The 25,515-nt window shown below is 37.9% G+C and overlaps 1 protein-coding gene across 2 annotated transcripts in view; it reads right to left on the bottom strand.

The window, feature by feature from the left end:
- The window catches only part of raraa (retinoic acid receptor, alpha a), a 193,897-nt gene that overhangs the window by 103,522 nt on the left and 64,860 nt on the right, over positions 1-25,515 (bottom strand). For both annotated transcript variants that reach the window (XM_084435082.1, XM_084435083.1), the window contains exon 2: positions 461-517. The gene's annotated coding sequence lies outside the window, so the exon portion shown is untranslated. The remainder of the gene's footprint in view (positions 1-460; positions 518-25,515) is intronic.

The following is a 25,515-nucleotide window of genomic DNA, read 5'->3' as shown; positions in this document are numbered from 1 at the left end:
GTACATTTTATAAATCTGACCGTTCAAAAGACCATAGGAAGTCTGATGCTTAGGGGATGCATATCTTTGTCACAAGCTAGAGACAGAATCACAGCGTTTTTGAAATTAAATTCAATGAAATTACTCGAAACATACAACAAAAGCAACTCAAGAGTGGCTAAAGACCAAAAATCTTGTCCTGGAGTGGCCTACACCTCACTCCAACTGAGTATTACAATGTTAAGACATCACTGCTTTTAATTGCTGCCAAGGATGCTATGGGTGAATAATGTATTATTTTAGATTTTATGTAAATGTACAATACTGAAAAACCCATTGACTTTGGGACGATAGAATCGGAGGATCAAAAATGCTAACTCGTTTCCAGGTTTTAGAAGTCACCTCCTGCAGCACATCATGTAGGCCAACAAGTATAATGTTAAAAAGTATTTTCTGCATGTGAGTAAGACTGTATTCATACCTCGTTCATTGTGTTTGTCTTGTGAGAGGTCAATCCTTACAGATCACATGTTTGTTACTAGGGAAGAAAAAAAGAAAGCATTAGTTTCCCTTTGGAAAGAAATCAAGCAAATTATATTAATTCTCAATTGTTTCTTTCAGATAAGATTAAATGGATACTTTCTCTTGAGTCTCCTGTTTCTACTGAAAAAAGAACCCAGTAATCTCATGCGTAGCCTCAATTTTCAAAACATATCTCAACAATGTTTCAAACTGTGCACAGAATTTGTCAAGATACCAAACTCAGAGATCTCAATATGAGCTCAGATACTTCACATCAAATTCTTCCAGTTTCAAAGGCTTTTCCAAAATGTATGTAATGTTCAAAAATACCTTATTTTAGGCAAATTCAATAGCAGCCTCACATGCATCTTTCTATGCCATAATACATTGTGACAAACTCAGTTAGCAAATCCTAACTCAGTTAACAAATGGCAGACACATACTGTAGAAGAAATGTTCAATAAAACTATACATTTGATTCAATACAGAAATAATTTGATTAAAAAAGATTGACTAAAACAGTTCAATCTAATTGTCATCCAAAGTTATACCCAGATGTGTTTTTATGCTTATTTAAGTTAGCTTAGCAACATGCTAAATCCAAACTCTACTGAAGTCGAGTCTTCTGTGCGCTTTGTGTGACGCACTATTTCTACTTACCTGAGGTTTCCGCCTATGTGCACAGCATTTCATATCAGTGAGTTTTCATTTCAAGTAGCAAGCGTGCCTATGAAGACAGCAGGCAGCAAGACAACTCACTAGGTTTTGGGACAGAGTTCAAATGTGTTTGCGCATGTATGAGAAAGAAATGTTTGGAGAAGGAGACAAAAGCAAGGCAGTTAGGAAAGGAAGAGGTAGGGGAAAAAGAGAGAGGAAGGGGGCTGGGGGAAAAGAAAAACAGGACAAGGTCCATTTTTCATCCCTCCTCCCTTGTAGCATTCATTCATCCATCCCCTCTAGTCTGACACAAGCTGAGAGACTAATGTCCATTGTGTCTGAGTGTGTGCGTGAGTCTAGCATGTTGCTTTGTCTGAGCTGAGTTCTTCTCATACTCAAAGACAAACTCTGTTAGAAAACCTAGTGATCTGCCTCAATGCCTGCATAGTCTTCTGTGGCAGCATCCTCATTGAAATGAGATCTAATATGTTACTGATTTGAAATGCTTTACAGCTCCACATACACAACACAGCTTAGCATGGAAGAGATATCTCACAATTGTAGACATTTTGGTAACACTGAAGATATTAATACATTATATCTTTGTATAAATAAGAATTTATAAAATGCATTATAATATTTGCAGATTCATCTTTAATTGGTTGTGTGTCATGTGTTTAAATACATTATACCTTCTAAATGCATGCATAACAATCATTTTACATAGTTACTATAGTAATAACTGTAAATTATTATATTACTATAACTAACCCCAAACCAAACCAAACCCTAATCCTATAGTAAGTACATGTAGTTCTATTACTCAGTACTTAAATGTATAATTACAGTGTATAACAAAGACACCTTAAAATAAAGTGTAACCCATAAGTGTTACAATTATTATAACTGTGGTTAAAGTTATTTGTGATGCCATGCAATGCATTATAAGGTGAATTACAAGGCATAATTAATGCATTCAAATACTTGGCTGTGACTATTTCAGTAATTAATTTATTATAATGTTTATTTGCAATTGACATTTTTTTCCCTTTATCCGCCATCTTGGAGTCTTTCGCAGTGCATTCTGGGATTGTATTAAAATCAGTCTCTACAAAAGACACATGCGATGCTGCTTTTGAATGTGGTCCATCTTAATCAACGAGATGTTCAATTGCGTAGAAACTAATCGCAGACCTCTACTCAACAATCTACATGATTCAAGGTATCATTTATGCTCAAACGGTGCAGGGTGAGATGCAAGAAATTTTCAACAAGCAGAGGCTGAATGTTATAGTGATTTTACAATGGTTAAAGGGGTTTTAGTCCTTATTGCGTTATAATACCGTTAAGTGGTAAAAAAACAACAAAAAAACACTGAAACAAAACCTTTTAGCTTACTGGCTATATAGCCGTATTTAGTACTTGCCTTATTTGCTAAAACAAAATAAGTTTGGCATTCCAATGGGAAAAGTACAAACTGTACAAAAAGTGCCCAATTAAATGATCTTTAGTCCTACAGGTGTGTGAGAGAGACGGACAGAAGCGCATTTGTGAGATAAACAATGAGTGAATTGACTGTGTGCTGAAGCATTATACAGCATTCAGCACAAGCCAAGTCCATCAAATCCATCACACACACACTCACACACACACACACAGAGAGAGAGAGAATAATGTAGGTCAGAATAATACATCAGCTCACAGTCAATTAGACACTGCGTGTGTTTACTTGCTGCTGGTTTTATGTGTGGGCGGACAGCAGGAGTTGAACATGTGCTCGAAACGTGTGTGTGTGTTTGCTTGTGTGTGTGTGTGTGTGGGGGGGGGGGGGGGGGGGGGGATGGGGTCCTGGTAAACCCTATGATATGGGGACAAAATGTTCACGCAGAGATGGCAAAATCCAAAATCCATTTCCTTATGGGGACATTGTTTGGTCCCCATGAGGAAAACACTTTATAAATCATAAGTAATGCTTTTTGAAAATGCAGAAAGTTTTCTGTGATGGGTAGGTTTATGGGATAATATAAACAGTTTTGTACAGTATAAAAATCATTATGTCTAATGAAACTCCCCATAAAACATTTAAACCCAACGTGTGTGTGTGTGTGTGTCGATGCCAGTCAGTGGTCAGTGTGAACATGTGGTTTAGATTCAGTGAGCTGGCTGTACTGCTGGCGTCTCTCCAGAGGGAAAGACCTTCACAAACACACATTTCTTTAGTTTACTGCCTGTTCTTTCTCTTCCCTGACACTCCTCTGTCAGCGCCATCAGTCCATCCATCACCGCTGTGAATGGATAGGAAGGAAGAGTGACAAATAAGATCTCTTTAATATCTCAATTGTTTCAAATGGAGACTTCTGCATTCCAGATTTTTGCACAAAAAAAAAAAAAAATTGGAAGCAACCTATAAAAAAGTTTTTGGAACAAAGTGCAGATAAAGTAAACATGCAGGGTGCAGGTCAAAAAGTCCAGGATTTCATTAGGTCTTACGTGCTCGTCTGAAGATTTGGAGTGACAATCACAGTAATTTGCAGAAGTTGAAAGTTCCCAGATTACAGTCATTCACCATAGTTAACCGACTCCACAATATCATTGCATCACACTGCCCATTTCCCCTTCAAAGACTCTGTGAGTGCTGTTTTACATTTATAAAAGGGATTACTACATACAGTTGTGGTCAGAATTATTGGCACCCCTGGTAAATATGATCAAAGATGGCTGTAAAAATAAATCTGCATTGTTTATTCTTTTGCTCTTTCATTACTTTTTTTTTTTTGTTGCAAAAATCTAACTTTCATTGTAAAACAATTGAAAGTGGAGGGTAAAAATGATGAAATAAATGTTTTTCTCCAAAACACGTTGGACACAATATTGGCACCCTTTTATTAAATACTTTTTGCAACCTCCTTTTGCCAAGATAACAGCTCTGAGTTTTGTCCTATAATACCTGTTGAGTTTGGAAAACACCTGACAAGAGATCAGAGACCATGCCTCCATACAGAATCTCTCCAGATCCTACAGATTCCCAGCTCCATTTACATTTGAAAGGCAGGCAACACAGCACTGGTCCGAAACAGTCACATTGGCCCCAGGCCATCCTCACTGTCAAACCATGAATTTTGATGAAAAATTATGCCTCTACCTTCATTTTTGCAAAACTCCAACCTATACATAAAGTTCCCTGTAGTTTCCTGCTGAAATGAACACTCAAGGCAGTAAAACGGCAACCATTTTTATTTCTTTTCACACAAATTATGGTTAATAAAGACTTATTTTCAATTGGTTCCTTGCATAAGGCTATGATGTGGTCTAGAACTACTTTTAGTGCATGATTTGTAAACTAATACATTTTGACTAATACATGTTGACATAAACTTGCTCGGTAGCTCACCTGGTACTGCATTGCACTTGAGATAAAAGAGATTAAAAAAAGCTAAAATTTTTACCTCACGTTTGCTTTTGGTTAGGTTTAGTTTGGAGTCTAGTGTAGGTGGTGCGTTATTTTTAAAAAACTGCAGAGCATTGACCTTTAAGCGCCACTCACTGGACATTTAATTTCCAAACTGCCGTGATGCGTACAACAACCAATGTAATAAAACGTTGCCAGATTCATGTTCATCTGGTTTGGATAAAATTGAACATGCTTTTTGAACCACTAACTGAACATTTCATTCGGAAAGTTATGCAAAACGTGTAATTTTGCCACAAGCACGTATTTCCAATGAGTCTCAGATGGCGTTGTTGGTTGCCAATAAAGATTTGCTTGTTTATGTCTAAAGTCAACTTCGATTTTTTCGTAGATTAAATAGATCATTAGATCATGTGACATTATGGTGCCTTCAAAACCGGTCTGAAAGCTGTTTCCTCAGGAGGTGCCTTCATACAAAAACTCTGTCTGTGAAGTCATTGACTAACTGGGCAGGAAGGCAGCTGCCTTAGGTGTCGGACATAACTGTCTCTCAACCCCTCCAGCCTCGAGCTGAACAATTACCTCTCCATCACACACACAACACACACTGACAGACCCTATCAGACCAATGATTCCGGGTCACCATGTGTGGCATTCTCCAGAATAATGACCATTCTGATCTACCGATTTGATTATGGTCATGAGAAAACATTTGCATTATATGTGAGTGTCTGACAGCAGATTTCTCTGAAATACGGATAGCTGTGCTCTATGTAGATTTGACATTTGTCTATTTCTGTGAGTGTGTTTACGTCTAAATCACCAGCCCACACTAATGGTGTCAGGGTTCGGGGTGAGGTCCTGACTATGATGACCAGAGGTGGCCCTGCACACTGCCTGAACATTAGTCCTGCATAAAGCACCACATTAAGCAGACCATCCTATGAAAATACACACATGTAACAGTTCATTAAGAGCTGGAGAAAGCAACAGAAACATTAAATGGACATTTAATGATGCTTACGAACAAGACAAGAAGATATTAAAGAACTATGCGAGTGGTTTTTTGTCATGATGCGAAATGTTTAAGATCACAGTAATTGTGGCTTAAGAATTAATATCGTATCGTGGGGCCTCTGGTGATTCCAATCCCTGATTAAATGTAATTTCCAAGGACGATAGCTAATCCATTTTAAGTTTTTCTCAGTGACCTTTTGACTGAAGAAAGCAATAAATCTAAGAAGTTAGCTTTCGTGTGACCCCTTAATTGAGGAGTTCACTTATAAAAATAGGTCTTTTAGACCAGAGTTAAATAAACTTTAAAAATGTTTACTGCATGGCTTGTTCGCATCCATAAGATGTTTTGAAAGGAATCATTCTGTCACTGATGTCTAAACACTGTAAAGGTTTGTGTACTGTAAGGACCCTTTCACATGACTCGCATAAACTTTGCCCGATGCGCTGAACTCATCAGCATCAGTTATAGCATCACACAAATAAAGAAAAACAGCACTTAGAATACAAAGAGTTCCAACTTTGACCCTGTCTTTTGAATTTAAAGGACAAGTTTGGTATTTTACACTTAAAGCCCTGTTTACAGATCGTTTCTGATGAAATAGACCGGTTAAGATTAAAATTTGGACACATGCTGCTGGCCTGAGAATTTTCAGTTTCTTTCGCTTTCCCCCCCACCTCCAGAATGGCTGCATATGTGCACTGGAACAATCCTTCCTAAAACGCATTAAACTTTAGTTTACAAAGACGTGAAACTCACCGAGTGGTCAGGGGTGTTCACTGATATGCTCACACAAAAATCGCTGCAAAAGATGCTTTCCAACAGGTGTTTTACCATTCGTTGTAAAACTGTGGACCTATTTTTCCAAACGCCTCACATCCGTACATTCTTCCGTTGAGAGCTTGAAGAATAGATACTCCTACAGAAAGAATACAAACAACCCAACTTCCGGCGGAGTAATACCGTACCTCACAGCACATTCAATACAAGTCAATGGAGTTGGACAAAAACTACGATAAAACCTGTTGGAAAGCATCTTTTGCAGCGATTTTTGTGTGAGCATATCAGTGAACACCCCTGACCACTCGGTGAGTTTCACGTCTTTGTAAACGAAAGTTTAATGCGTTTTAGGAAGGATTGTTCCAGTGCACATATGCAGCCATTCTGGAGGTGGGGGGGAAAGCGAAAGAAACCGAAAATTCTCGGGACAGCAGCATGTGTCCAAATTTAATCTTAACCGTTCTATTTCATCAGAAACTATCTGTAAACAGGGCTTTAAGTGTAAAATACCGAACTTGTCCTTTAAGAGTACAAAAGAAAATTTTTATTTTTTTTATAACTGGTCAAACTTTATGCTGTTAAAACAGTAGCGCACCTGCATTGAAGTCCAGAGTTTGAGTTTGAAGTCAAATCACTGAATTGCACACAGTCACTGGACACTTTTGCATTGCCTACATCAATTTTACTCGAAAGCCAAATGAATTTACATTTCAGAATGAACACAGAAATGAAAGAGAGCAAGATGTGGAGGAACCCCCAAAATTACCTACAACTACAAGTACTGGAAAACCAAAAATATGTTCTCGACCAGTTTAACTGTCCATGTATTTATTCCAGAAAACTGTAGAACAGAAAACTCAGTTTTTGCAGAAACCATTAACACGTCTAGAATGCAACAGAATGCAAAACATTCCAACAATCAAATCAATCCTTTGGTAGTATTGTGTGAGTATTGACAGAACGCATTAGGCAGATGAATGGACAGTGAATGCACTGTAGTCATGCTCTAGGGAAAGAGTTTGTTGGATTGATGGGTCAATAACCACTACACTCTAAGGCATCATTAGTCGCAATTCTCGGCAATTCTGCCTGTAACAGCATCCACTTGGGCCATTCGTTAAGATAAACCAATCAGCTTCCAGCTCCGCAGATGACTTTAATCCATTACCTCTCCAAATTCAAACCAAAGCTGAAAATATTAGCCTGATGGTTAATATTAAATGCATCTGTTCTTGGATATCATTGAATAGGACTGAATAAGTGAAGCTATTTAACTGTGGCTTAACATTTACATAACATTTAAAAAAATATATATTTTTTCAGTAGGTGAGTGCACTACCAACACCGATCCGCAGCACTTTAAACGTGTCTGCTGTAGTTCAAAGCCGCTGGAAAGCATTCAATGTCTCAGATGCATTTATCTGAGTGTGTATGTAGGGAGACCTGGTAAAAGCAGGTGGGCTGTGACCGATGACCCACCAGAAGACAAATGCTTTTAGCAGGAGGGCTGCTGACATTTATGTTTCATGTGGTAATGGACGATGACCCTCGGGGGTCAAGAGTCAACCTTGCTGAGTCATTCCAGCACAGTGGACAGCAGCTGAAACTTGAGCCAATCAAAACAGAGTGTGCCGCCAGCAGGCACAGCACTGAGCCATAGAGAACAACACTGAGCCAACAAAACAACATATGAAGAGTTCAGATGCAAAAGCTGCTTAACGCCACCTCCGTCAAAAATGAGATAATAATAGTGAGCAAATGCTCTCCGCACATTTTATTTATCAAATACTTTACCTTCAAATCCACTAAATCCAACCTTAGCCCATTCAGAAATACCGGTTAGTTGGCAGAAACCGCTAAAAGCACTTCCCTTTGCCAGCAAAATCCTCTAAGACCACAGAAACCAATCAGAATGGTGAGTCGTATGAGCCGGCTTTCAATTGCCGAGCTGCAAGTTTTTAGCATGTTTTGTCCATCGTTACAGTGGCAATGACAGGATTTCATGAGTAGCAAGTAAACACAACTTGTGCTGCTGTAAAAATCTGACAGAAATGGTCGCGGCAGTGACTTACAGCTCCCCCTACTGTGTGGATCAGTTTCTTCATTGTTATATTTTGAATTCTGCTTTTATTATTTTTAATGTTTCCAGTTGCATCTTTAGTGATTTTGCAACTGTTCACTGTCTTGTTGTCCAAATAGGTGGACTTTTTTTGCAAAAAAAACACACATGGACTTAGCTGGTTTTGCAGCAAAAGACAGTTCAATTTGTTAAATACCAATGAATTGATTAAAGTGACGTTTAAAAAAAAAAAAAGCCATTTTAATAACTGATTAATAACCCTTTCCTTGCCATTAAAGTGAAATGACTGAATTTAAACATAGGTGCCTGCCTGATAAAAAATGAGAACTCTTCAAATGTTTTGACATGTTATTGCACTAATCAGAATTATTCTACAAGTTGTAGAAAGTAAAATGCTTCTCCGGGACTGGAACAAACAAACAAACAAACAAATAAATATGCGTCTCTCTGGGACTCCAGAAAGGAGCTAATTCACATAATAAATAAATAAATAAATACATTCCATAATGGAACTAAGCCACAATTTACATAAATAAACAAACAAATAAATAAATAAGGTAATTTGCAAACTATGGCAGAGAGAAAGATTTGTAGTGAATAACACTTTCTCAGTCTGTTCCTCGCACAAAGCTATTGGATGACTTCAGAAGACTTTGAGCATAGTGCATTATCACTTTTTATGATAACTTTGTAACATGCTGCTCAACAGCCTCAGTCTCCATTCAACTTTTAGTGAAAGTCAAACTGGTTCGGAACAACATCAGGGTGAGTAAATGATGACAGAATTTTAATTTTTGGGAGAACTATTCCTTTAACAATGTAACTAGGGTCAATTTTGAGAGAAAGACAATGACCTAGAAAGACAGACAGAACAAAAAAAGAATTTGGCACTAACAGGGACAAAAGACAGAATGAAGAGGAGAAAGAGAGACACCAGCTGCGGAAAAAGAGAAGTAGCCTGAAACACTGCTAACACAGAGAGAGACAGAGAGACAGAGAGAGACAGCCAGTAGAGATGGTTATGTAATATCCACAAAACACTGAGGCAGTGTGATCAAAGGCTTGTGGTGCAGAATGAGGCCTGAGGCTCACACACAATTAGACAGAAGGTTTTCATAACATCAAATGGAGTGAATTACCTCAGAAACATATTCATCTTGGACAACCATTAGAAGGGGGTCTCAACAGTTTCTCCAAGACAGAAATGTGATTCAGTGTGACTACACACTAGAGCAGTGGTTATCATCTGGTGGGTCACTACCCAAAAATGGGCCCACGGTCTCTTCTGTTCGGATTGAGAGGGTAGCAGGGATGTTAAATGCAAATAACCATATATTCATAGAATTAATGGCCTTATCAACAGGCCTATAAAGGGGAGGAAAAATGCTTGCCATATTATTCAATGTTGACGTTGAAGGTTGTGCATCTAATGAAACCATACAATTTCCATCCGTCACTTGGTGGAAAGCAAAGCTAAATCAGCAGATCACAACCTGGAAAGAATGCGTGACATGCCATTATTCTCAAAAACCATGAAGAAAATTACACAAGTTAAAATAAACAACACACTCTCATCGCTCTATTTTACATTTTGAAATTGATGTCTAATTTGCATGTATTTGTATGATCTCATTCACAAATGTTCACGTGACATGACGAATATGTTTAGGGGTGGACCCTCATGCTTGCTTCTTTTTCTCAGAAAAATCATGTTTAAATCACATCGTACGATTTCATACAAAATCACCATTACGCAAAATAGTAATGTTTTCTTGTGAGTTGGAAATGTATACACAGCATTAAATACAGGTGCAGTTGCAATGAAGATACACATGATTTGTGCAGGACACATTTAGAAACCAATAATCAATAATCATACATTTTTGATTTTGTACATGCTTTCAGTATTGGCACTGTGTTGGATCCTGATTTAAAATCTGGGTCCAGAAACAAAACCCCTCGGATTACAGTGTGAATTCATAGATTATAAGGGATGATTTGCAAGGTCCAAGAAAAACTCAAGGATTTCCAAAAGCGATGATCCGTTATGTGAACAAAAGTCACAGATTTAGGCACTCGTAGACCAATTTTTGTGCTTTTGGAAATTAAATTCACAGTATTGAAACTGATCCTCTCTTTCAACGCCCAAAAAAACTGATCCTGCACATTCCTCTTCATCAAATGCTTTCTCTAGTGTGTAGGCACTTTAATGGACAGCAAATTGAGACTTTTACAGAAGTCTGCCGTTTCTCAGACTTCTTCAGAAATCTCACTGTGGAGTTTTAGAAGAGATCCCAACAATGTCTCAAACTGCACAGCTTTGCAAGACACCGAAGTCTCCAAATCGAAAGTCAGAGATCTTAATATGAACACTTAATGAGAACATGAAGCCTCATGAAACATGCAACAAGTGCAACCACTAAGCAATAAAATCATAGACTGGAAAGCCACACAACAGAGGAGTGGATACACACAAACTAACACTCTCGTGTGTGGGATTTATGATGATCAGATGCCTTTTCATACTGTTGAAGAAAGTGAATTTTGGTCTGAAGTTTCCAGACCATTAAAGTTTTTTCAGCTTTCCAGAGATGACTCACAGATCTTGGAAATAAAAAGCAAAGTTTCTATCTACACCAAAGAAAGGCTTGCTGTTTCAAAGTTTTGCGCAAAAACACTTTTATTTGCAATACAATGCTCCTCTTTATACTGACCCACAGTGTTCCAGAAGAGTGTAGACACCTTGACTCTGTCATGCTTTCAAGACATAACATGTAAACATCTGAATGAGCCAATGGCATGAGTTTGGGGCAGGACTATTTGTTGGCAATGGCAAATTCATCAAACATTTCTTTATTTGAGATTGTCTGTTTGGCACCACAAAAATTACACTTTACCTTCACCCTTTACATTTGCTTCCAAATATTCAAACTTGATATCAGTCGGACGGTCATGTGAGCACTAATATGGCATCATCGACATCAGACCTGGTGCAACACATCTTGTGCTAGGTTTGAATATGTGCAAGCATGAATGAGAATTTAGAGTTAGCAGTAAACAAGATTTTCAGCAAACAATTTACGTCTGTTCCTCACACAAAGCTATTGTATGGATTTAAGAGATTTAGAATATAGTGCATGACTCATTTAAACCACTTTTATGATATGTTTATGGTGCTTTGTTGTTGTTTTTGGAGCTTGTCAGTCCCTGGGAACTTATGTTGTATAGAAAAGACAAACTAGGCTCATTGTAAAAAAAAAAAAAAAAAGAGAGGCATTTCTTCAAAATATAATATGCTGCTTCTTGCCCGTTTTGTCGCAACTTTCAAAATTAAATGTCCAGTGAGTGGCACTAAAAATTGCATTCAATTGTCCCTAAAACAGGTTAATGTAGCAACAATTTACCTTGGTTGTTGTGCATATTGTGATGGTTTGGAAATGAAATGTCTGGTGAGTGGCACAAAAAGGTTAATGCTCTATCACATTTTAAAATTACATAGCACCTACACAAAACCCTACACTAAATCTAATCGATAGTGTTAACAAAAGCAAACATGATTAAAAAAAAAATGCATTTGCCGTAGCAAACTTTTCAAAAAAGGGTTTTTGAGCTCTTTAATCAAATGGTGGAGTCATGTTTCACGGGACTCGTACCCGAGCACTATGCATTGCAAGTGCAGTGCCAAATAATTTATATGGAGCTGATTATGTGACGCAAACTGTATTAGTTTTCAAATCACGCACTATGGTAAAAGTGTTTTGAGGTCATAACATAGTGCAAGGAACGGTGCAAAAAATAAGTATTAATCTATAATCTGCCCCTGCATTCATTATTTGTTTAAAAATGAATAACATTTTTAGTATTTTACAGAAACTACTGTTTATTTCACATGGAAACTGCAGCGAATTGTATTTTGGTTTTTATGAAAAATTCTCTTTTTGTGTTTCACAGAAGAAAAGAAGAAGAAAATCAAATGGGCCTGGAATATTATGAGGCTGTTTAAATGATGATAGAATTTAAACAACTTTTTTTTTTTTTTTTTTCAATTTCTGGTAACACTTTATTTTGATGGTCCCTTTTGAACATCCTGTTGACTATAAGTAACGTTGCTCCTATGTGTCAACTAACTATCATTAGAGTATTAGTAGACTGTCTGCTGTATTAGTAGACTATCTGAACTCTTTATTGTGATGCTCCCCCAACAAACATTCGACCATCAAATTAAAGTGAAACCCAATTTCTTTAAGATTGAAGCATTATAATGGTTGCTCACACACAAACACACACAGAACTCACACACTTCATAATCACTTTAGATAATAAAGATATAATTCTTTAGATATAATTTAGATATAATTCATAATCACTAGAATGCTGCTTCCCACCACTGATCTGTGCTTCGCTTGAAGTAAAGACTAGTGGTAACTCACAGCATTAAAGGCTAAACCAACAAAACCAGATCGCATGTGACAGCAGGAAAAATGGAGATAGTGCTCTCTGTCCCTCTGTGAGACCTGTCTCAGGCACATGTGTTTTTATTTAGTGACGATCTTCAGACAGACCTCTGGGTCTCGGGGTCATCAATCAAATGTCTTTCAATCCAAACAGAAAAGCAGATGAGAGACAAAGGGAGGAGACGGAGGGGGTGGCGGAAGGAGGGATTGGGAGTTGACCTGGGTCCAAAACCCTCGATAAATCAGGACCAAACAATAACAAGCGCTGCTTTATGTGGCCGGGATAATTCATCAACTCAGCACGAGCTGAGACTGGCCCGCTCAAGCCACTGTGGGAAGATGGGATGTTGCTTATCTGAAAGATGAACAGTGTGTGTGTGTGTGTGTGTGTGTGTGTACTCATAAAAAACATTCTTCAAAAAGCACCTGATGTTGTTTACACTCAAGTCTTCGTCTTCAAAATAATCAAACAAGTAGCCAAAATAGCGACATTGGCCATAATGTTGACTCAGATCTTTTTTTGGGGTCCATTTTAGGCTTCATTCCATTCACATTTTTGTTTTGGAAATCTAGACCATGACCATTATATTAAATACGTTATGTATTACTTACATATATAAATAACTGGTTGCACTTTATTTCGATGGTCCACTTTAGAGTCGACATAAGTCGACATGTATTTGTTACTTATAGTCAGAAGAATGTCTGTAGGGGGAAGGTCAAAATAAAATGAAAGCAGATAATAAGCAGACAGGGGTCAGAAAGCTTTCAGATCTAATTCAAAAATATCTTAATTTGTGGTCTTACGGGTTTGGAACAAAATGAGGGTGAGTAATTAATGACAGAATTTTCATTTTTGGGTGAACTAACTTTCTGAAAAAGATCCAGTTCTCACCATAACACTCAACACTGTCTCTCATCATAAAAGTAAAAAGTCAAAGATCTCATGAGAGCCTTTTTAATTTTAGTGTTAATCAGTCCACTTTCCATTCACACTTTTAATTTTGAACTTAGTCCATTAAACTTTATATTCATTCTTATCCTAACACTTCTTGTTTCCTACACGGTATAAAACTGGCAGCTGTGGTTGCCAAAAATTTATCGTAAAAAATACGGTAGCAACATTTTAGATTTTACAGATTTAAGTTAAATTTCCAGTAAAATATTTTTATTACATAATCCGATATAATGTTAATTTACCAGTCAATTTACATTTTTTCACTATAAATTTTACAATGATTTTTTCACTACCAAAAACTGTAAGTTTAACGGTATTTTACTGTAAAATTATGTGAAATGAACGGTTAGATCTATCACAGTTATTTCTGTTAACCAATTAACAGTTTTCTACCGTAGCATTTTTACCGTCTTTTACCATTAAAATCATGATAATTTTTTACAGTGTAGTGAAAAATAAATACCAAAATGTATTTGAAATACATTTATTTTATGCTAAGTATACTTCAAATACATTTACATATGTGTGTACTACTTAATATAAATACTCTGCAATTGTACTTTTGGAATACTAAATTAATATACTTAAAGTCTTCTAAATTGGAACAACTAATTTTGTACTTAATGCACTTTAGTTATCCGGAAGTAGTCCTTAGGTCCAACTAAAGAAATACTTAAGTATATTTGATTGTGCTAAAGTGAACCTATTGCAAGTATACTCTAGGTACACTTTAAATATATTGCATTTAAAGACTGATATTATACAGTGATCATACTATCCTTACTAATAGTGAAATTAAAACACATTTTAGGCTTAATATTAAGAAATGTGCATTGCGCAATAAAGAATTACTACAAATAAGTTTTAATTATAATATTTATATCAGTAAGTCTCAAGCGATATGTCAGTAAATATGTTAATGGTTTTGTAGTATACTAGTATGAAATAAACGTATTTTAAATACATTTTCACTATAGGTTTATTATTATTATTATAACAATGCAATGCAAAATCATATTTGACACTCACATTTTTTCAAGATTTTTCTAAAATGTAATGTATGGAAGTAAGTCCAGTAAGTGTTGAAATATTACTAACAATATAAAAGTTAATCTTACGTTTACTTTATAAATTCAGTATAGATTTCACAAAAAAAAAAAAAAAAAAAAAAAAAAACGGAGTATAAACTTATCAGTCAGATGACAGAAGGCATGCAGTAGATTATGTACAACAGGATTTCTTTTCCGGCAAAGTTTCGATCATGTTGATAATTTAAAGTCGTTTTTAAAGAAATTTGTGTATCAAATATAATAAAGTAAGCTTTATAGGGTTAAAACCGAGGGGTCTGATACTTAGACATATTCATGCCACACACACACTGCTGGTAAAGTGGTCTCCTGAGAGTCCTGACAGGGTGGGATTGAAAGTCTATGAGTGTGGACATGGAGCGAACAATCAATAGAGACCCATTACGCAGAGGTGTGTGTGTGTGACTGAATGCAGGGTTGGGAAAGTGCTTATTTGAGTCCACATCAATATTTTTCATCCTTTCTCAATACCCTGTCCTCTCTCTCTCTCTATTTTTCTCTGTTTAGTTTTCCTCACATGACAGACCCTCCTCTTTAATTCTCCTCTCCTTTTCTTCCATAGTCTTCCCTTGTCACGGCACTCTCTGCTTGCCTGTGAATTGAATTCTCATGATGAAACTTCACATCTTTCTAATTTTATTGAGATTGGCAAAAACACAAGCCTAACGGTGTGTGTCCACTAGAGCAGCAAAACTCCGCTCAGTGCCCTGGCCACGCGTCACCACTTTGGGGTGTGTCTGATAAAAAAAAAAAAAATTCAACACAGACACAGTATAATCATCAGAGATGCACGTGAAATAGACAAGCTTTGTTTCTAAATGCCCCAAGCAAAGATATCCTGTCAATTTTACAAACTTTTATAAACCCAGCTAGTATAATCATAATGAACACATCCAAAATGAAATATTTAACATAACAACCGCAAAGCGTCTAATTTGTAAACAAAATGATTTACGCACTAAATCCAGCATAAACTCGGGCACAATTTACATATTTTTAAACTCTCAAGACAGAGGTCACATCCCGAAGCTCACAGCAATTGGCTGCCGACTGCGTTTTTCGCTTGATATTTGCATAAAGTTGAGAACGGCCTACCCTTGTGACGCTCTCGAGTCTCAACCATAGACTGTGGTCTCAACGGTCTCAACGCTTTCTCCGGTCCGCTGTCAATCCCAAAATGCACTGCGCGAGCGTGAAGCTCGACTTCCATAGGAATGAATTGAAAGCGCTCGCTCCGCTCGCCGTTAAAAATCACCGGCATTGGACAGAAATTCTGCTTAATTGGTTCAAAGTTTAATAAATAAATAAATACATAATCTCAAATATTGTCTTTGTCACATAATGCTCATTCCACAAAATTAGTACCATTTGTGTCTCAACACTTGATGAAGTGCATTAAAACTAAAATCATTTTAGCAAACTTTATTGCAAGCTTAAATATATTTATTCCAAATTAATTTGAAACTTAGGCTATTGTAATAAACATTATGATATATAATTATAGTAGCCTATATTATAGTTAACTAAAACTAAAACCATTAAAAATAATAATTAATTAGGCTACTTGAAACAAAATAAATGTTAACTGAAATAAAATAAAATAAATTATATTTCATCTAGTTGCCAAGGCAACATTTCTTATTTTCGTTTAGTGTAACTTGATGTACTAAAATAACTAAATCTAATACATAAAAATGTATAAAAACAATATAGACATTTAAAAAAATAAAAGTAAAAAATTACAACAAAATTACAAAAACTTTAACGAAAATTAAAAAGCAAATATAAAAATAAAATTGAATTCAAAATATATAAGTAATTAATGATACTAAAACAACACATAAAATCATCATATCACCACATTTTATGTAAAGATGTTTTTTGTTTTTTTCAAAATATGTTAATGTATGAATAGCCAGTCAAATATGAAAAATATAAAACTTAAAAATTATATGAACACATGCCACGTGTTCTGCTCTCATCTACCATGCAGTTTTTTCATGCTTGAAAGGATTTGTCAAACATAACACATCCTGGCAGAGTTATTGTTTATAGAAATAATATATATTTTACCCTATGGATGCTAATAACTTGTTTGAGAATGACTCAGAAGTGTTTTACACTATAAGTGAAGCTTTAACCATAATAAGGTAACTGTTTTATGTCCAAACGCTGCATGTCTTGTTCTCCATGAGCTCAATCTGTTAAAGATAATGCTGCATAATTGTAAAGTGAAGATAACCCTTGACCTTTGATCTGTGGCACTCAGGCATTTGAGCCTCATAGAGATCATATCAGAAGCTTTTAAGGTCATTTTGCTGTAGTTCATTGTAGGCTGTAGTTCAGTTCAGTTTATTCATACTAGATTTTTTTTTTCCACCCCAAGGTATGATACTCAGGTCTCTAGATATGGCTAATTATTCATCCATTGTATTGTCCACCAGTTGAAAATCAAGTCTGATCTCTTACAAAAGATCATCCTCAACAAGCTGTCAGCATCAGAGACCAGAAACGGAAACAAGACAGCAGCCAGCACAAGGGAGTCTCTGTGGATTTTTACCGTCATTCCAGTGAGGGACATGTATCATGCTTGTGCTGACATTTCAAGCACAATGTGAGATTGTGCTGCATCCATGGAAGGGATGGTCAAGATATCCACCGAATGCTGCTGTATTCTCCTTTTGCAAAATTTCCTCTATTACAATTTTTATGCAACCTCTGAAATGGGGCAGTGCAACAATCAGTCTCAGTCTCTAGCCTTATAGATGCAGAACAGCAGAACAAGAGCAACAAACAAGAAAGTGAAATAAAAAGGGACCTTTTTATCTTTTAGCAAAACAAACTGGTTCTGGAAAGCCTGAAATTTGTTTGATCTGATTTAAACCTCAGAGGTTTATGATGCCTTCACTCAATTGCAACACACTTTATGACAGCGTGGACTGAATTTCAAATGGCTCTTTGCTGTCTTAAGTCAGTAAATATTTTTACTTTTTATGGCAGCTTTACACAGCAAGACTGAATCCACAGATCTGATCTGTTGACCATATCCAATTTTTTTGTCCCATCTGTTTGCAATCACTAAAAGACTATCCAAGTGTGTTTACAGTATAGCGCTGCACTTCCCAAATGGACTGCGCTTTTAGTACGCCATGCAGAGTTGGAAAACAAGAATTGATTATTTAGAATTGGTTCCTTTTTGTTTCCAAAATAATTATGAAATCCAATGATGTTTGGTTCCATTAACAGACAACCAAACGATGTTTAGTTTCGCCAATGTGGATCATATTAAAGTACTCTAACAGTGTCTCTTGCACTTCTAGTGAATCATCTGTCCTTCAACACAATAGAAGTCTTTCTATTTTGTTGTACTGTACTCGCTTGGTGCAAACCGCAACAAACATACAGAGTAACTAGGGTAGTCCAAATGATTAATCTCCATCTCAAATTAATGAATTATCTGAGAGGTTTTAACTTACTGAGAGGTTTTAACTTAAAGTCATTACTTTTGCCACGTCAAACACAGAATAAACCAAGAACTGTTACTCTAACTGTTACCATGCCCAGTGTAAAAATGCCCTTAGTCGGCTGAAGACCTCAGTTTGGTTTGAAGCACAATGTTCTCTCACCATTCCTGATTTCTAACACGCACTCAACAGCATTCGGCATGGTCTTGGGACTATCAGAGCAGAAACGAAAGCTGCTGCTCTCCGTATGTTTTACCATCGTCTCCTTTCACGTTCATATGTAAATTGCACAAGCTTGTGTTTTCTACTGCTTGCAAATGGAATCTTTAGAGGTTTGCCATTCATTTGTTGCCGCCAATGCGTGATTACACTGCAGGCGCACTCTCACTTGTATCCAAGGTAAATCATCAACACCATCATCCATTACATGTGTTTTACTGAACAAAATACATCGCCATCAGCTTTCTTCCTAAACATGTGCGCACCAGAGTCTGTGCTGCTTTCACATCCACGTGAATCCGAACTCAGACCACCTCCTTCAGGTAGTCTCGGGTTTGGTAACCCGGTGCGCAACCAAAAATGATGACCTGGACCTGTCCTGATGCTCCAGGAATGTGGTTGGGAACCCCTTCTCTACATCATTGCCTCTTTAGCTCCGCCCACCGATTCGCTCATGTCACGAGACAGACGCAAACACAGGATTACTCCAGCAACAAAACGATAGAGATTATAATATATTTTGAAGTGCCAGGTTGTGGAAAAACACAGTTTTTGCATTGCCGTCCTTATTGTCCTAACATCCTAAGAAAGCATGGATAAAATTTATTTTTAGAGAAATTTCAGTCTGATCACGTCAGTAAGACATTGTTTGTTTGTTCGCTTCATTTTACTGAGGATTACTTTTTAAACAAGACACAGTTCGATGCAGGTTTTTCAGAGAGACTGAAAATAAAAACTGATGCAATGCCAACTACATTGGATCCGACAGTAATGTCGCAACACACAAGTGTGAGTTTGTCTTTACCATGTGCCACTATTGCTTTGTCTGATATAATTTATATAATATAATTTAATTTTTTGATATGTACTGAGTATTTATCCTCTGAAACCCTTCATCTCCCCCAGCTCCACCTGCTAGGGTATTTATGCATGACTATTTATACAGCAGCAGCATGTCTTACATTCTCACAGCAGCATGTCTGTGTGTCTTTTAGCAGTAACAAGTCCATACTTGCTCTGCAGCAGCAGCATAGCAGCTTTAGTCCACCAAGACCAAATACATTAACATTGCTATATTCAATAACTTGCTCAAACTATTCTGAGAGTAGTTATCTGAATGCTAAATGCTTAGTTTTGGACCAGAATGAGCAAACAAATTTGCTGCATAACAATTATTTTATTTTTTTAAATCCGGATTTAAGAGGAGAAAGTGGCCAAAATCTAATACGTAACAATATATGTTCCAGACTCTGTGATAATTGGACAACAAATGAATCATATTTACACAGATAACTAAACAAATAATTGTTCTATTCTCAATGAATGTAGGTTGTCCTTTCACCATTATTAGAGAGAAGAAAATTGTATAATGTTGTGGAGACAGAGGACTGTTATAGTGTCCAAAAAATGCCTTTAGCAGTTGTTACGAAATAGCATGGAGGTGCCAAGACTGCTCTATACCACTGTCTAAAATAAAAATCAAATCTGGAAAAAAGCAATGAAAATCAAAAAGTATCTCTGGCCAATCAAACAAGGCTTTGCGGCGCAGTCTCCACAGTGCTCGGATAATCACTTAACTGCCTCCCTACCCACAGTCCTTCAGTAGTGGGCTCTCTGCTAGAGCGATTAGGTTTCTATGGGTTTGGCATGATACCAGGAGAATATTCACAATAAGAGCAGTGTGCTACAGACAGAGCGCTCTTCCCAGTGTTCTAAGCTTACAGAGAGACCGAGAAACAACATGAACACATACAAAGAGGCAAAAGATGATAGAAAAAAGCAAAGAATAGAGAAGGACAAAGACACATTGAGGACAGATAACAGAGATACAAACACAGTGGACGAGCAGCAGAGAGCTCCGGCAAGGCAACACAGATTGAGAAATCTAGAAAACAACTTATTTAAAAGGATAGTTAATCAAAAAATGAATCGTTCCAAACTTGTATGAATTTCTTTCTTCATTGGAACACAAAAGGAGACATCACACTGAATGGGGAATGAGGCTTTCAAGCTTCAAAAATGTTGTTAAAGCACCAAGTAATTAATATGTCTCGTATATTATATTCCAATGGCCTCTTTAAGGGATAGTTCACCCAAAAATGAAAATGATCCCATAATTTACTCACCTTAAAGCCACCCTAGATGTATATGAGTTCCTTCTTCCAGCCAAACACAACTGGAGTAATATAAAAAATATCCTGGCTCTTCCCAGCTTTATAATAGGAGTGAGTAGAGAGAGATTTTGAAGCCCAAAAAAGCGTATCCATCCATCATAAAAGTTATCCATATGGCTTCCGGGAACAACCATACGCCATCAGCCGAATAGTGAATTATGACCCCCAAAAAAACATAATAAACATTACCTTTTTTTTATAGCACTAAAATATAACTAATATTGTGCTCTGTCATGCCCACTGGAGTCTCATCAATCGGGCATATATGCGCTGAATACCTATGAAGTAAAAAAAACCTGGAAAGAGCCTGCTCTGGAGCATGTTTTTTTTTTTTTTTTTTTTTTTTTAGTATCTGTACTTTACTTTGAGTATTATTTTGCCAGGAAACTTCTGACTTTAATTTTGCTAGATTTCAGTAGCGGCTCCTGGTCGTAAATATAGGTAGGGCAGATTCTGGGTCTTAGCGCTAGTTTATGTTAAACATTTTGTAAGCTTTACTGTTTATTCTAATTGCTGTATATTCAGACACACTTTTGGCAGAGGTCTAGTGTCCTTGCGTTCCCTTTCGTGGTCACTAAGAGTTACGTCGTGACGATGAATGGAGTTTCGCTTAGAAAGCCTATCACCTTCGAGAATTAGAAAACGAGCCAATGGCAAGGAAATGCCATGGGTCTATGGAATTTGCATAGCGTAACTCCGCCCGACCTCGTGGGTATATAAGGAAGTACGCTGTCAACATGCAGTTATGTTTTCGCTTCGGAGCCAAGAGCATTCTTCACTCCACAAGCCATTCTGAGATCTCTTCATTCATATCTCTCACCTCTTCGAGACGAGCGACTCTCCAGGTGTTGGTGTGGATCAGGCAGAGGTAGATCTGTTTACCTCCCACGACTCTTCCCACTGCAGCCTGTTTTACTCCCTGACAGAGGGCACGCTCGGCACAGACGCACTGGCACACAGCTGGCCGCGAGGCCTCCGCAAGTATGCGTTTTCCCCAGTGAGCCTTCTTGCACAGACCCAGTGCAAGATCAGGGAGGACGAGGAGATGGTCATTCTGTTTGCACCCCATTGGCCCACCCAGACCTGGTTCTCCGAACTAGTACTCCTTGCGACAGCACCTCCCTGGCCAATTCCTCTGAGGAAGGACCTCCTTTCTCAGAGACGGGGCACCCTATGGCACCCTCGTCCCGATCTGTGGAACCTCCACGTGTGGCTCCAGGACGGGACGAGGCAGGTTTGAGTACCCTACCACCAGCGGTGGTGGCTACCATCACTTCCACTAGAGCATCGTCCACGAGACATGCCTACACGTTGAAGTGGAACCTCTTCGTCACCTGGTGCTTTCCTCACAGAGAAGACCCCAGAAAATCCGATCAGTGTCGTGCTTTCCTTACTGCAAGAAGGGTTGGAGCGAAGGCTGTCTCCCTCCACCCTCAAAGTGTATGTTGCCGCTATTGCCGCACATCACAAGACAGTTGAAGGTAAGTCCATGGGGAAGCACAACCTGGTCATCAGGTTCCTGAGAGGAGTGAGGAGACTGAATCCGCCTCGCCCTCCTCTCGTACCCTCTTGGGACCTCTCAGTGGTTCTAAAAGCCCTGCAGAGAGCTCCCTTTGAGCCTCTGCAATCAGTGGAGCTTAAGTTCATGTCAATGAAGACAGCACTCCTGGTTGCATTGGCCTCCATCAAGAGGGTAGGGGACCTGCGGCCTGGATTCGTGCCCAAGGTTCCCACCACCCCCTTTCGAAACCAGGTGGTGAACCTGCAAGCGCTGCCCTTGAAGGAGGCAGACCCAGCCTTGGCACTGCTCTGTCCAGTACGCGCCCTCCGTGCTTACGTAGACATTTCAGGACCTCAGACCAGCTCTTTGTCTGTTATGGTGGGAAGCTGAAGGGAAAGGCTCTCTCCAAGCAAAGGTTGTCTCACTGGATAGTGGACGCCATTGCTTTGGCATACCAGCAGCAAGGTTGACCATGCCCCCTTGGTGTGAAGGAACACTCCACCCGGAGTCTTGGGCTCTAGCGCATGCCGCCTCGCTAACAGACATCTGCAGAGCTGCAGGCTGGGCGACACCCAACACATTCGTGAGATTCCACAATCTCCGAGTGGAGCCAGTGTCCTCTCGTGTACTCGCTTCAACTAGGATTCCATTCATTAAGCTAAGCTAAGCTAGCGCCGACCCTGTCAAACTAAAACAATGCATGCACTGAGACAAAAATGCATTTGCCCACCTATCTAAATGTAGGAAAGAAGGTGAATAAGCCCTATTTCAAAAAACGGTGGAGTGTTCCTTTAATCGCTGTCAGTTTTTACAGCCCTTAAGAGAGGAAAAAAGTCAAAAACTTAATTTTTGGCACAAAAAAATGAACATTAGCTATAATTGGACCTCAAGGAAAAATCAAATAATAAAAATGATAATGACACCTCTTTTTTAATGCAAGCACAAAAGACAGTTTAAGAGAATTTGTAGGAATGTTTTAAAGAGTTTTGTTATGTTGCTTAGTAACAGATGGACCTCTGACCTTTATGTCCTCAGCTGGACTGCAAATCTGCAGCCACATTCTGACTTGGTTTTCCATTTCTACGTGCATGTGTGTGTGTGTGTGTGTCTGTGTATACTGTATATGTTCACATCTGAGACTATTCTACACGTCTGCTGATGCAGAACCCATAAATAAATGATATGACAGTTTTCATTCACAATTGAATGTATTGGACAGCTTGATGAGTTAGTTAGGACTGATGGCTTCACTATTTGACTTATGTATACAACCTTTTAAAACACACCGTGGCCTATCTAGGAAGTGAACACTCGAAGACAGAATGAAATGTGCACTTAATCAAACAGCAGGAGTGTGCAGACGTGAGAAACTTCAGGAGGAATATAGACTGTGGCTTTAAGAGCATCCAGCAAAGGACGAGTACTGCACAAGACGAGTGTGTGTGTGTGTGTGTGTGTGTGTGTGTGTGTGTGTGTGTGTGTGTGTGTGTGTGTATTTTGTTACAGGGAGAGTCTTGCTGCTCAGGAATGGCACAGAAATGTGTTTACGTTTGCTGCTGCCAAGAGGAGCCGATCCAGAACTCCAGAGAGCAGCAGCAAACAATACTACACACTTGAATACACTACACTGCAATGTACAACTATTCTACACTTTATTAAACTATAATATAGAGCCCCTTCCAGCACATTACAGTATTCTATACTATACAACACTATACAATTGAGTACACTACAGCTTCCCCCTGTACACTACACTAATCTACACTATAACACATTTTATATTGCACTGTTCTGTACCGTAGCTCCCTCCACAACGTTATTCAACTATCCTCAACTATTCAACAAACAAACCAGGCTCATTGGAACAACTTGACTGTGGCAACATTTCCGCACTGACATATTTTTCCAGTGTTTTCTACAAATTATACTGCACTATTCAATACTAGGATAATTAAGGTACACAACAGTTGTGCACAATATAGTATATCACTTTACACCTCCCTTTAGTAACTCTACACTATCCTAAAATGTCCTGTCTTAACAAAAAGAAAAATGTACCAGTATCTTACTGTCAGTACCCCAGACTTCTGTTACAACAGCTAGCTTTCAACTTCTAGACATCAATTATTACAATCATTCATGACAAATGTTGTGATTTAAACTAACGCAGAAACAGAAAATACACACCAGTCAATTGTATGAGGCATGTGACAGCACACAACATTAAACAGACAAAGCTCCAACATCTGAATGTGCAGTCTTGGACTTCTAGCAGGCCTAGCAAAACATCACAACAACATTTACTGCCATTAAACAACAATCACAAGACCGGACACAAAAAAGTAATGCAATAACACCTCGAGAACACACACACAGACTAATTGATACAGATGTGTCTGGCGGACAGTGCAATTCGTTTGTGGTGATCCCGCCCGCACTGAGCTGGGTGTTAGACTGATACAGTGGACTGAATCAAAGCCAAACCCACACATCTAAATCTTCACAGACCACAGATCACATCTGACAGCTCACATGATCAGAGATGAAGACCAGTCTGAAAGGGTGGAGACATGGGAAATCAGGATTTGTGATTCCCTTTCACTTATCCTACGAACCACAATGCTTGATTTTTGTTGGCCCTCACTGAGTTTAAGAGGCTTGTCATGAGGCCTGTTTGAGATGATTCAATTCTGACTAAAGAGCTCTGCTGACACATGAAAACACTTGAGATGTGTGTGATGTTTTGTAATGTGATGGGTTCAGCAAAGGCTAGTTCTATTATACTAAACAAGTAAATCTATACCTGAAGGATATATAATGCATATTCAAACAAATAATGAAAAAAAAAAAAAAAACACATATTGTGTACAGTATGTATAATAATTTCAACTCCATACTCCAAATTTCCTTTGGCACATTTTGCTTGTTGTAACTATTTTGGCTTTTATTTCCTTATACACAATCTACTCTTATCTAATCTAAAAAGAGATTGATATTCACTTTTGGTGTAAGCGGTTCCAAAAATGAAATTTCATGTCATATGGAACTAAGCCATACAGTTTTGGAACAACATGAGAGTAAATTATGACAGAATTTTTTTTTTAAACTCACAAATAATGTTGCGACACTTAAATAACTTAAAGGGGTGGGTGAGTAAGATTTCACTTTTCTAACTTTAGTTAGTGTGTAATGTTGCTGTTTGAGCATAAACAACG

The sequence above is a fragment of the Rutilus rutilus genome (assembly GCF_951802725.1).
Source record: "Rutilus rutilus genome assembly, chromosome: 16".
Taxonomy (NCBI): Eukaryota; Metazoa; Chordata; class Actinopteri; order Cypriniformes; family Leuciscidae; genus Rutilus; species Rutilus rutilus.
The sequence above is the reverse complement of the archived record's forward strand: the minus strand, read 5'-3'. Positions and strand labels throughout refer to the sequence as shown.